We start from the raw sequence: 11,045 nt of genomic DNA, 5'->3' as shown, positions 1-11,045 counted from the left end.
TGTTCCAAACCCTAGACCGGTTTTATCATGTACCGGTCTTTGGATTTCTTGAATCTTGTCAATGGTTACAGAAGATTTATTCCAAGCCTTAATGGTTTCAAGTAGTTTTTTATTCTCAATCAAGGTAGCTTGGAATACTCTTTTCAAGGTGTCGTTCTCAGTAGCCAGCAGACTTAGCTTGACCTTAAGACCATCAAGCTCTTTTTGCTGCATGCAGCTTGATTTGCTTGACTTATCTTTTAGGTCAGCTCTTTCTGCCTTTACTTCCTCGAACTCCTTGGATAATGCTTTGTATTCATTAGCCATTTCGTGTAAAGCAGTAACTAAATCACTGTGAGTAAATTCAGGTGAGCCAAAGTCAAATACCTCCTCAGCTTCTTCTTCGATGTCGGCCATAAGGCATTCCACTTTTTCATCATCGCTGTCATCTGAAGAGCTTCCGGTATTGGAGTTGTCAGAGTCAGACTCAGCCCACTTGCTTTTGCTTTCGTCTGCTACTAGAACCCTTTGGTCTCTTCCTTTTCTAAACGTCCTTTTATCCTCCTTACCCCTTCTTCTTTCGGAGAATTGCTTCTGATCATTGTTCTTAGGCTTGGTGCAGTCTGCAATGAAGTGGCCTGACTTGCCACAGTTAAAACAAGTAGGACCATCCTTTGTATGGTCCGATTTATGATAATTTTTAAATTTAGAATTGTTTTTACGCATAAATCTACCAAATTTCTTGACAAAGAGTGTCATGGCTTCATTGCTGATTTGCTCAGCTGATCTCTTTGGAGCTTCCTCGACCGGTGGACATATCACGGTTGAGGTTAAGGCCTTGGTTGGTTGAGAAGTAGATGGTTCATCTTCTGTTCTCATGTTGAGCTCGAACTCGTAGGCTTTGAGATCTGCAAAGAGATCATGCAGTTCAACCTTGCTTAAGTCTTTTGACTCTCTCATGGCCACTGTCTTGATCTCCCATTCTTTGGGTAAAGCTCTCATAACCTTCACAGCAATTTCACTGTTAGTATAAGTTTTACCTAAAGCAATAAGATCACAGATGATACTACTGAACCGTTCATCAAATTCAGCCATGGTTTCCCCTGGCTTCATTTTGGCGTTGTCATATTTTTGAATGGCCAAAGTGAGCTTGTTTTCCTTTGTCTGGTCATTCCCTTCACATAGCTGAGTGAGCTTCTCCCAAATCTCCTTTGCTGTGGAACATGACTTGATTTTGCTGAACATATTCTTATCCAGTGTTTTGTATAGGATGTCCCGGGCCACATTGTCAAGATTGGCCTTCTTTTTGTCCTCAGTGGTCCACTCAGCTCTTGGTTTCTCAATCATTTGTCCTGCACCATCGGCTAGAGCTGGGTTGACCTTCATAATTTTGATAGGACCGTCTGTTATGACATATAGCATGTCATCATCCTGTGCTGCAAGATGTGCCTGCATGCGAATTTTCCAATCATCATACTCTTCTTTAGAAAACATAGGAATTCTGTTGAAAGAAGTCATGATTTTAAAACTTCAGATCAGCAGTTGAGAAAGGAACCCGCTCTGATACCACTTGTTGGGATCGGTTCAGAGGGTAGAGGGGGGGGGGGGTGAATACACTCTGAAACTTTTCTTCTTCTTCTTCAAAATGATCAAGTGAGGTTTAATTCACTTAATCTGTTTTCTCAACTTCTAAAACGGTTTGAACAACTTAAATAGTGCGGAAATAGTTCAGAGGTTTTAGTGATGCAAAGTTTATAATGCAATGTATGAGCAGAATGTAAGATAAATAGCAGTAAAGACTAAGGCACGATTTATGGAAGTTCGAAGGCTTAATCCTTCTACGTCTCCCCTTCTTCCACTTAGGAAGGAATTCACTAGAAGACTTTGGTTATTACAACGTCTTGTAATACACCCACTTCAGACTTAGGACTTATCCAATGCCTAATCCGAAACTCCTAGATTTACACAGATAAGATTCTCAGTTCTTATCAGACTGGTGGAAGCTTTCAGAGTAGCTTCAATTCTCTTCAACAATGAGTATAGTTGAGTTGAGCTTCTCAAACTGCAGAGCGGTCGAGAGGCTTGAAAACCCTAGGATGATCCTTGACGATCAGATATGTGAACTGTAGGCGAGGGTTTATTTGAGCAGCAAAATGAATGATCTTGTAAGTGTGCTCAAGTATATCAGATGAGGACTTCTGATATTATTCAAGTGATTGAGTTGATTGAGATTTTTCTGAATTGCTTGTCTCTCTTTGTTGTCTACCTTTTTTTGTTGTTTTTTTGTTTCACTTCTTGAGCAATCTTCCCTTTATATAGGTCAATCATCAACGTCTTTATTTTGAACGTTCTGATGCTGCATTGAATGCACATTTAATGCTCATAAATGCATTGATGATTCTGCATGAAGATCGTACACTGCAGACAACTTCCAGGGTCCAAAACTGGAATAAACGGTCGAATGCTTTATCTGTAGTCATTCTGTGTTTTTGCCATTTTGGTGCAACCTGTTGTCTCGATTGCAGGAGTCAACATATCTTCTGACACGCCGGTTCTGCTTTTAATAAAAGATCTTGCAAAGAACATCTTGTCACAGGTACTTGTCTTGAGATATCCTGATAAGCAGTTGACATTCTACCTGTAGAGATATTTGTCCTCTGCTGGTTTGAATAACCAGTCGATAAGCTTGTGACTTCAACCGGTCGAGAGACAAAGGCGGTTGACAAGCTTCCGGTAGATAGATTTATCCTCTGCTGGTTTTGATAGCCAGTCGATAGGCTTGTGACTTCAGCCGGTCGAGAGCAAAGGCGGTTGACAAGCTTCCGGTAGAAGTTGTAGTAGATTCCTGAAATACAATGGTTGGCAGCACATTCCTATACAATGAGTTGTTGTTTGTTATCACCAAAATATCGGATTCAACAAAAGTATTTTGGTATTTTTAATTTTTTTGAGAACTAAATCCTTATCTAATATACACACTCTTTGTCAATTTTGACCTTATCATAATAATCAATTTTACATATAATAAAAATATTGATTTACGTTTATACCTTAACTAAAATGTTGTTTTTACTTGTATAACCCTATATATTTTTATATGGTTTTTCTTATAGTGTAAATACAAGGACAAAGTTGTTATTTCACAATGGTAAAACTTTAAATTTTTATTCAACAATTGTAAAACTTTGACATTTTATTCACACTTTTAGATATTTAATAAAATAATAATAATAATAATAGATATTATATATATATAATTCTTTTATTCTTCCAAAATTTTAACTAAAAAATAAATAAATTACTGGTAAAGCTATACAAATTGAAAAAAGTTTTTGAGCTAAAAACTAAATAATATTTTCCACTAGACGAAATATAAAGATTTTATTATTTTCACATTTTTTTTTACTATGAAATAAAACATTCTACAGATGAAAACTATAGCATTTTAAAATATTAATATCAGGTAAATACCAAGTACCTAACTTTGCCCATAATGTAGTTTGGTTTCAAAGTGGGAAAGTAGATTCATAAGGTCTCATGTAGCACATAATATTTCAAATTTATATTAATTTTCTAATTTATTTGAATAATGCATATGTATATTAAATAATTAAAAATTTTAAGTGTATATTTCATTTCATTCTAATCTACATTTATATACTCTATATTATTTTTAAATCACTATATTGATTACTTTGCTATGTTGGTGAAGCATTTTTATAAACATTCTTATACATTCCAATTTCCATCACTTTTTATCCTCCTTAATTTTCTAACTTCAATCTCTTCTTACATAAAAATTAATGAATACTTAATATATTTAAAATATATTTTTTCCTTTCATTTACCAATTAAGTATTTAATTACATACAATTAAAAAATTAAAATAACACAATATTATTTATATATACAATTATTATGATCATACAACACGTGTATTGAAAGCTAGTTAAAATAATAATCAACCTTCAATTTTTATTACATACAACTTAAAAAATTATTTTAAATATTTAACTATTATGCTCACACAATTACAGGTGTCAAAACAGGCCAACGGGGAGAGGCGGCCCATAACCCGTCGTAACCCACTATTGGGCGGGGCGGCCCATGTTTTAGGCGTGTTGGAAAAACACCAACCCAACCCACCTATTTTAGGCGGCGGGGCCGACCAACTCTGCGGGCTCACGTGTAAATTAGCGGGTTTTTGCGGGCCAACCCGCAACCCACCACAACCCACCATTAGACGGGACGGTGCGGGCCAGTCCACCTTTAGGTGGGTTGGAAAACTGCCAGCCCAACCCACCAATTTTGTATGACGAGGCGGGCCAACCCGACAGACCTAGCTCATTTTGACACCTCTACATAGGGATGACAATGGGTCGGGTCTAAACCCGACCCCTCATCAAACCCGTCTCGACGGGGCGGGTCTAGACCCGCCAAAGCGGGTCCACAAGCGGGTCCGGGGCGGATCTCGGGTTTGGCCGGACCCGCCCCGCCATAATATTTATATGTATATATATTTAAAATATACATTTATATATATAAATATAAAATATATATGTAATATTAATAATGTATAATTATATTTTTATACTAAATAATAATATTTTATTTATAATTTGAGTGTATAATATTATTGGATTGAAATAAATTTATTTTATTATGATATGTTTAATATAAAAATATATAATTATAATATTTTTTGGGCTAATAATTATTAATTAATTACAAGTTGATAAATTTTAACTTGTGAAAATATTTTTTTTATCTTAAATATTATAAATATATATTTGAAATTTAATTTAATGATTTTTTAAACTTTTAAACTTTTTAATTTAATAAATGTAAAAATATTTAATTTTTTGCGGGTCCAACGGGTCTAATCCGGATTAGACCCCCCGGGTTCGCGGGGCGGGGCGGGTCTCGGGTTTAGCCAAAACCCGCCCCGTTGTCATCCCTACCTCTACACGCAATACGTGTGTTGTAATCAATTATAAAAATTTATCTCGGTATAAAACAAAAAATATTGAAGGGTCGATTATAAAAATTGAAAGGTCGATTATTATTTTAATTGATTTCAACACACGTATTGCATGTAGAAGTGTCAAAATGGGTTAGGCTTGTCGGGTTGGCCGACCCACAACCCGTCGTAACCCATCATTATTAGGCGGATTAAAAAACACAAACCCAACCCACCTATTTTAGATAGCGGGGCGCTAACCCGGCAAACTCATATGTAAATTGGAGGATTTTTGCGGGCCAACAACCTGCAACTCACCCCACAAGGCGGGCCGGTCCACCTTTAGGCGAGTTGGGAAACTGCTAGCCCAACCCACCAATTTTGTATGAGTAGGCAGACCAATCCGACAGACCTAGATTTGACACCTCTACACGCAATAACTATGTTGAAATCAATTAAAATAATAATCGATATGTCATCCTTGCGCAGGGGCCATGCTAATCTTCTCTGTATCGTTCCAATTTTATCGGATGTCCCCGGAGGGACAAGCATCGTGTTAGTGTCGCGGATAGATATAGATACAAATGACACATGCTTTAATCTATGTGGGATGAGACAGAGGTGTTTGTCTTAGAATATTTTAAACTTCGGAGCGACAGATTTATGGGCTTTTTAATTGGGCCGACCATCGTCTTCGGTTTTAATCTGATTTGCAATTACTTATTATTATTATTATTATTATTTAAAAAAAAAATAGATTTGCAATTACTTGATTCGTTTTCAAATTGAAATTAATGGTTTTATTTGACATTTTAGAACAAAAAAAAATCTTAAAAAACAAAATCAAAATTCTTCAATTGTTTGCTCTAAGCTGCAAGCTAAGTTCGCTGTAAACTTTTCTTAAAAAATATTCGTCATGCATAATTTTACAAATCAACATAGACGAGTAAAGAATTTTTTAAAATGTGCATTTGATTTAAAAATTACAAAACTAACAATAATCACTATTCACTAATGGACATTCTTGTCATGATGTTGTTAATGATAAATTGGATTATGATACAAATACTAGAGTGAAATCCACATTGGAGTTTTTGTAACGCTATACATTTTTTTTACGAGAATGAAAAACTCACAAATCATAATCGCTACTTTTCGATTCTCAGTTGGTAAAATACCGGGTTAACATAGTATTACGCAAACCATGCCAACTATTTTTATTAATTTGTTAAGTATTGGTGTCATTTTGATATTGCAAAAAAATAAAATAAAAAATGTAGCGAAGTAATTTTCCGATATATCAATTTCTTACTATATGTTTTGCCAAATTTGTTTAAATTTGGTACATGTCTAACTGTATTTTAGTTCCAAATCATGTTATATATATATATATATATATATATATATATATATATATATATATATATATACTAGAAAACGTGCACGTGCGTTGCACGTGGGGAAACACATGTGATTGAGTAATTAAAATTCGAAACAAAACTAAAACAAAAACTCTAGTAAGACAATCTTACGAGCCAACTTTGTGAAATTGATTTCTTATTTAGATCACTTCAGAAAAATTATTAATTTTAATGTCAAAAGTATTATTTTTATTTTTAAATATGAGCATGATTGAGCGGTCTAAAGGATAAAAATCCTTTAGACCGTCTCACAAGAGACCTACTATAAAATTAATTAACTCAACAAAAGATAACAACAATAATATTAAATTTCAACATTTAATGTTTGGTGTCACGCCCCGGGCCCAGGCCCGCGCTTACACGACTGCACAAGGAGCCTCTATAGCAACTACTTAGTAGTCGTCCTCGCTTTACGAAAATGATTAACCAAAGTTGGTATAGAAGCGCATTGTAGCTCATTTTAAAGCTTTTATTTTCTCATATGGGACAAGGGTCTCGTAATCATCATTCCTTCAGAACAAGAACACGACGTCCTTGCAGTAATTGATCCACCAGCACTGAGAATCTAGAGGTGACTCCTTTAGGTTCAAGAGGTGGCTCCCACGCACAAAGCACTTTACCCCGTATAACACTTATTTCCCATGGTTCCTGCAGGTGACCGGCTCTGTTACCATTATGTCACGCGTCGGACCTATGTCCGTGCTTGCGCGACTGCACAATATGCCCTATAAAAACTATTTCTTATTCGTCCTCGCTTTAATTAAAATTATTAACCCAAGTTGCTATAGAAGTCCATTGTAGCCCATTTTAAACTAATTTTAAAGCTTTCATTTTTGCTATGGGGGGCAGGGGTCTCACATTTGGTCTACCTTAAATCGTAGTTCCTCAAAATTTTATAACTCTTAATTAGTTATGGCTTTTTGGTTGTTTTTTATTTCATTATTGTAATTGTAGTAATCTTGAGAGGTTTTGGTTTAGTCTCCCTCTCTTTCATGTATTTATGTTTTCTTCATCAATAAACGGGTAGGAGTTTGTCTAACTTCTCGCCACAACAGACGACTTTTGAAAAAAAAATCATTTCATGTTAAATACTCATATTAACCAATTTAGATAAAATATGTTTTTTTAAAAAAAATTAAAAGATTTTAACTACTAAATTCTTACAAATATCTATTTTATCGTACCATTTTCTTTTGTCATATTCTTATCGTAATGATATTTTACCATTTTTATTAAAGTAATTTATAAATGTAAATCAAAAGAAAACATTTTTTTGAAAAAAATGATTACAAATTAGAAAATTAGAAACCATAAAAATCATATCAAAACAATATTTTATTGTGTTTTATTTACGTAATTTATAAATGAAAATCACAACAAATATTGGCAAATTTTTTTAATTTAAACACATAAGTTAACATAGAATTGAGATTCTCATACCTAAGTACATGCAACGGAGTTTCCAGAGTTATTTAGTCAATATTTGAGTGTTTCTAGCCATATTATCGAGGGATAGCAAGAAACAGTGTGCTACTGAGATCATAACGAAACTGTGCTCATTTGTGGAGCTCTCGACTTCTACGAATTAACGACAGATAAAAGATAGTTTCGTATACTTAATAGTTATTGAGAGTATCTAATGGATGAATAGAGACTTTTAGATTAAAAAAAAATAGTGTTATAAAGTTCACTTATCTTTAGGCTGAGACTTTATAGACTCTGTACTACTAAATCGACTTTTTAGAGATACGTAAGTATTGACTGAGATATATGTGAGATGATGTCCAATGAATTTTTGGAACACCGACCTCATACTGGGGTTCTTACAGTCTAAACATGAGTTCCAATTTTTTAATCCCGATTAACCAAATGAGTCCTTGCATGTAAACATGTGTCCTCATGCATTGCGTACTTGGAAATTTTACTCACGTTCTTGATTCTATCATGGATACCACATTTAATGGTGCAACTTACAAGTGGTTTAGACAGAATGTGAATCAATCTTGTGAGATCTCGGTTCTAAACAACTAATCTCGGGATTAAACAACAATTATGCATTCAAGATCCAAGATTATAAGCAATAAAGAATATTTTTTTTTTGAAATGAATAGTGCTCCGCTCGATCGAGCGAGCCAAAAATTCCTCACATTCTGTCCGGGTAAAACCAGCTCCGCTCGATCGGTAAGATCTTACCGATCGAGCGGCCAACAAAATGCAAAAACAGAGGAAGGCAAAAATTGCCATCGCTCAATCGGTAACATCTTGCCGATCGAGCGGTGATAGAACAGAGTAGAAAAACAGCAGAATTCTAGCTGAAACTCAACCCTAAACATTCAATTCATATCCATGCATTGCAATCAAACTTTCTCCAATTAATACATATAGTTCTAGGGTTGTTCAATCGCTCAAAAGTATAGAATATGCAATGACAACCTTTAAACAAAAGCTCGCATAATCAATACAACATAACAACGAAGTTCGATATCTAAACATGTTCTAACATAAACTAGGTAGACATGCTGACACGACTCCTAGACCGAGTCCCACTACTAGCTCTCCCTCTTGTTGCTAAGCAGGTCTTCGCTGACTTGATCCTGCCCCACCTGTTGCCAAGTACACATACAAAACAAAGCAACAGTCGGATAAACCGGTGAGAAAGATACTCCCAGTAAAAACAACATAACAAGTAATGAAATCAGTAAACATGCTTTCCAGACAACACGTAATCAATATCAACGTAATGAAATGCATGTCTTTAAATCGGGATATCAAATCTGATAAACAAGGGATTGCTGCTGTGCTTATGGGATCCCGAGGATGAGATCACGTAACGACTCACCGACTCTCCCAATCGAGGTGGTGCCACGTATCCCACTCCCCTAGACTTTGAGCAACTATAATGAGTATGCTAGCACCAGGCTAAATGACTACGACCTAGGCCACTCAATCATAGTTCCCAAACGTCTAAACAAAAAGGGCGGTTCTGCCCGCTGAAATCAAAGTTGGCTCAAGATGAATGCATAACCAAAAACATAACATAAGCCTCATAACAAAACTCAACTAATCAACAAAATACGAGTTCAACATGCTAGAACAAGTATTGATGCAATATGTGATTTGAAAGGGAAACTCGAGAACCAACTGTCCCGAGTATGCTATCCCGCTAACGATGACTGCTTTTACCTTTCAATGTCGTAGCTCCAACTCTCGAAATGCTACAACAAAAGTCTTAAATCAAAAACTAAACAATCCCAACAACAACAACGGTACAAGGTAGTCTCTTTACCGATCTTCGTCCAACTCTTGACGCTCAATAGCTGTTAACTCTGGGCTTGACAACTCCAACGAAACTGTACGGAGACAAAAGATGATCAACATCATCGAACAAACTCAAAGCCCAAAGTACAACAACTCAAATGGTTCGAAATCTCAAAACTCAAACCGACGACATAACAACTATAAACTGAACAAACCGGAAACGCAGACAGTAGTTCAATACCGATATCAATACGAATCAATGCTAAAACAACAATATCAAGGCAATTCCAACAAATCTCAAAACCCAATTTTCGAACAAGGCTTCCGAAAATCAAAACAATTCCGAACGATGCTCAAATTCAAAACCGACAGATAATAAACGATCAAAACTCCGCCAAGAACAACATACTCGAATCTCAAACGATTCTAACAACATCCAAAAACTAGAATGCATCTGATCGTATAAAAACTTACGATATAACGGAGCTCTCGCTGCAGTGATCGCTAAACTGCCTTCAGAAATAATTTCTAACGGCCGGATCGAGCTTGGACTGAAATCAGAAAGCTTGAAAGCTCAAAGGGGCGTCTTCAATGGAGGAGGCGTGCAAGGGGAAGGAGAGGGAAGAATGAGAGGTCAAAGCAAAGTGTAGATAATATATAAAATTTACTATTTGCATTTTAGTCCTTGAAAAATCCAAATTTTACAAAAAGGACCCTGATCAAAATCAAGTCGGCTCTTGAACTCTGTAATCTCTAATTAACTCAAATAAACTCATTTAATATAAAAAGGGGCGTTACAATTCTCCCCCACTAAGAAGAGATTTCGTCCTCGAAATCAACGAGAACCACAACTCATAAGATAGAATAAAAAACTAAAGACAGTAAGAAGAACTCATGTCATCCGAATAACTCCGAAAATCGCTGTCTCATGTCAGATTCTGTCTCCCAAGTCGCTTCCTCGACGCCGTGATGACTCCACTGCACTTTCACCAACGAAATCAACTTAGTTCTGAGTTGCTTCTCCTTCCGATCAAGGATCTCAATCGGTCGCTCAAAGTAGCTTAGAGTCTCGTCTAACTCGGCTTCATCAGGCTGAAGAACATGAGAAGGATCTGGATGATACTTTCGCAGCATAGAGACGTGAAAAACGTCGTGAATACCAGATAAAGACGGAGGGAGTGCAAGTCTGTAGGCAAGATCGCCTATCTTCTCGAGAATCTCGTACGGCCCGATGAATCTCGGAGATAACTTCCCTCTCTTACCAAATCTGACAGCACCTCTGAAAGGAGAAATCTTAAGGAATACATGGTCTCCCTGCTCGAAACTCAGAGGTCTACGTCTGACATTCGCATACTTAGCCTGTCTATCTTGAGCTGACCTCATTCTCGACTGAATGATCTTAACTTGCTCTGCCATATCTCGAAGCA

The 11,045-nt window shown here is 36.1% G+C and overlaps 1 non-coding gene across 1 annotated transcript; it reads right to left on the bottom strand.

Moving 5' to 3' along the window:
- Window positions 1-5,387: 5,387 nt before the first annotated feature.
- LOC140893924 (U6 spliceosomal RNA) lies at window positions 5,388-5,485 on the bottom strand. The gene has a single exon (XR_012153482.1). It is a non-coding gene; the product is annotated as a U6 spliceosomal RNA (small nuclear RNA).
- Between the last annotated feature and the right edge of the window lie 5,560 nt (window positions 5,486-11,045).

The sequence above is a fragment of the Henckelia pumila genome, chromosome 3 (assembly GCF_033568475.1).
Source record: "Henckelia pumila isolate YLH828 chromosome 3, ASM3356847v2, whole genome shotgun sequence".
In the NCBI taxonomy this organism is placed as follows: domain Eukaryota; kingdom Viridiplantae; phylum Streptophyta; class Magnoliopsida; order Lamiales; family Gesneriaceae; genus Henckelia; species Henckelia pumila.
Note: the sequence above shows the minus strand (reverse complement) of the source record. Positions and strands in the feature narration are given on the sequence as shown.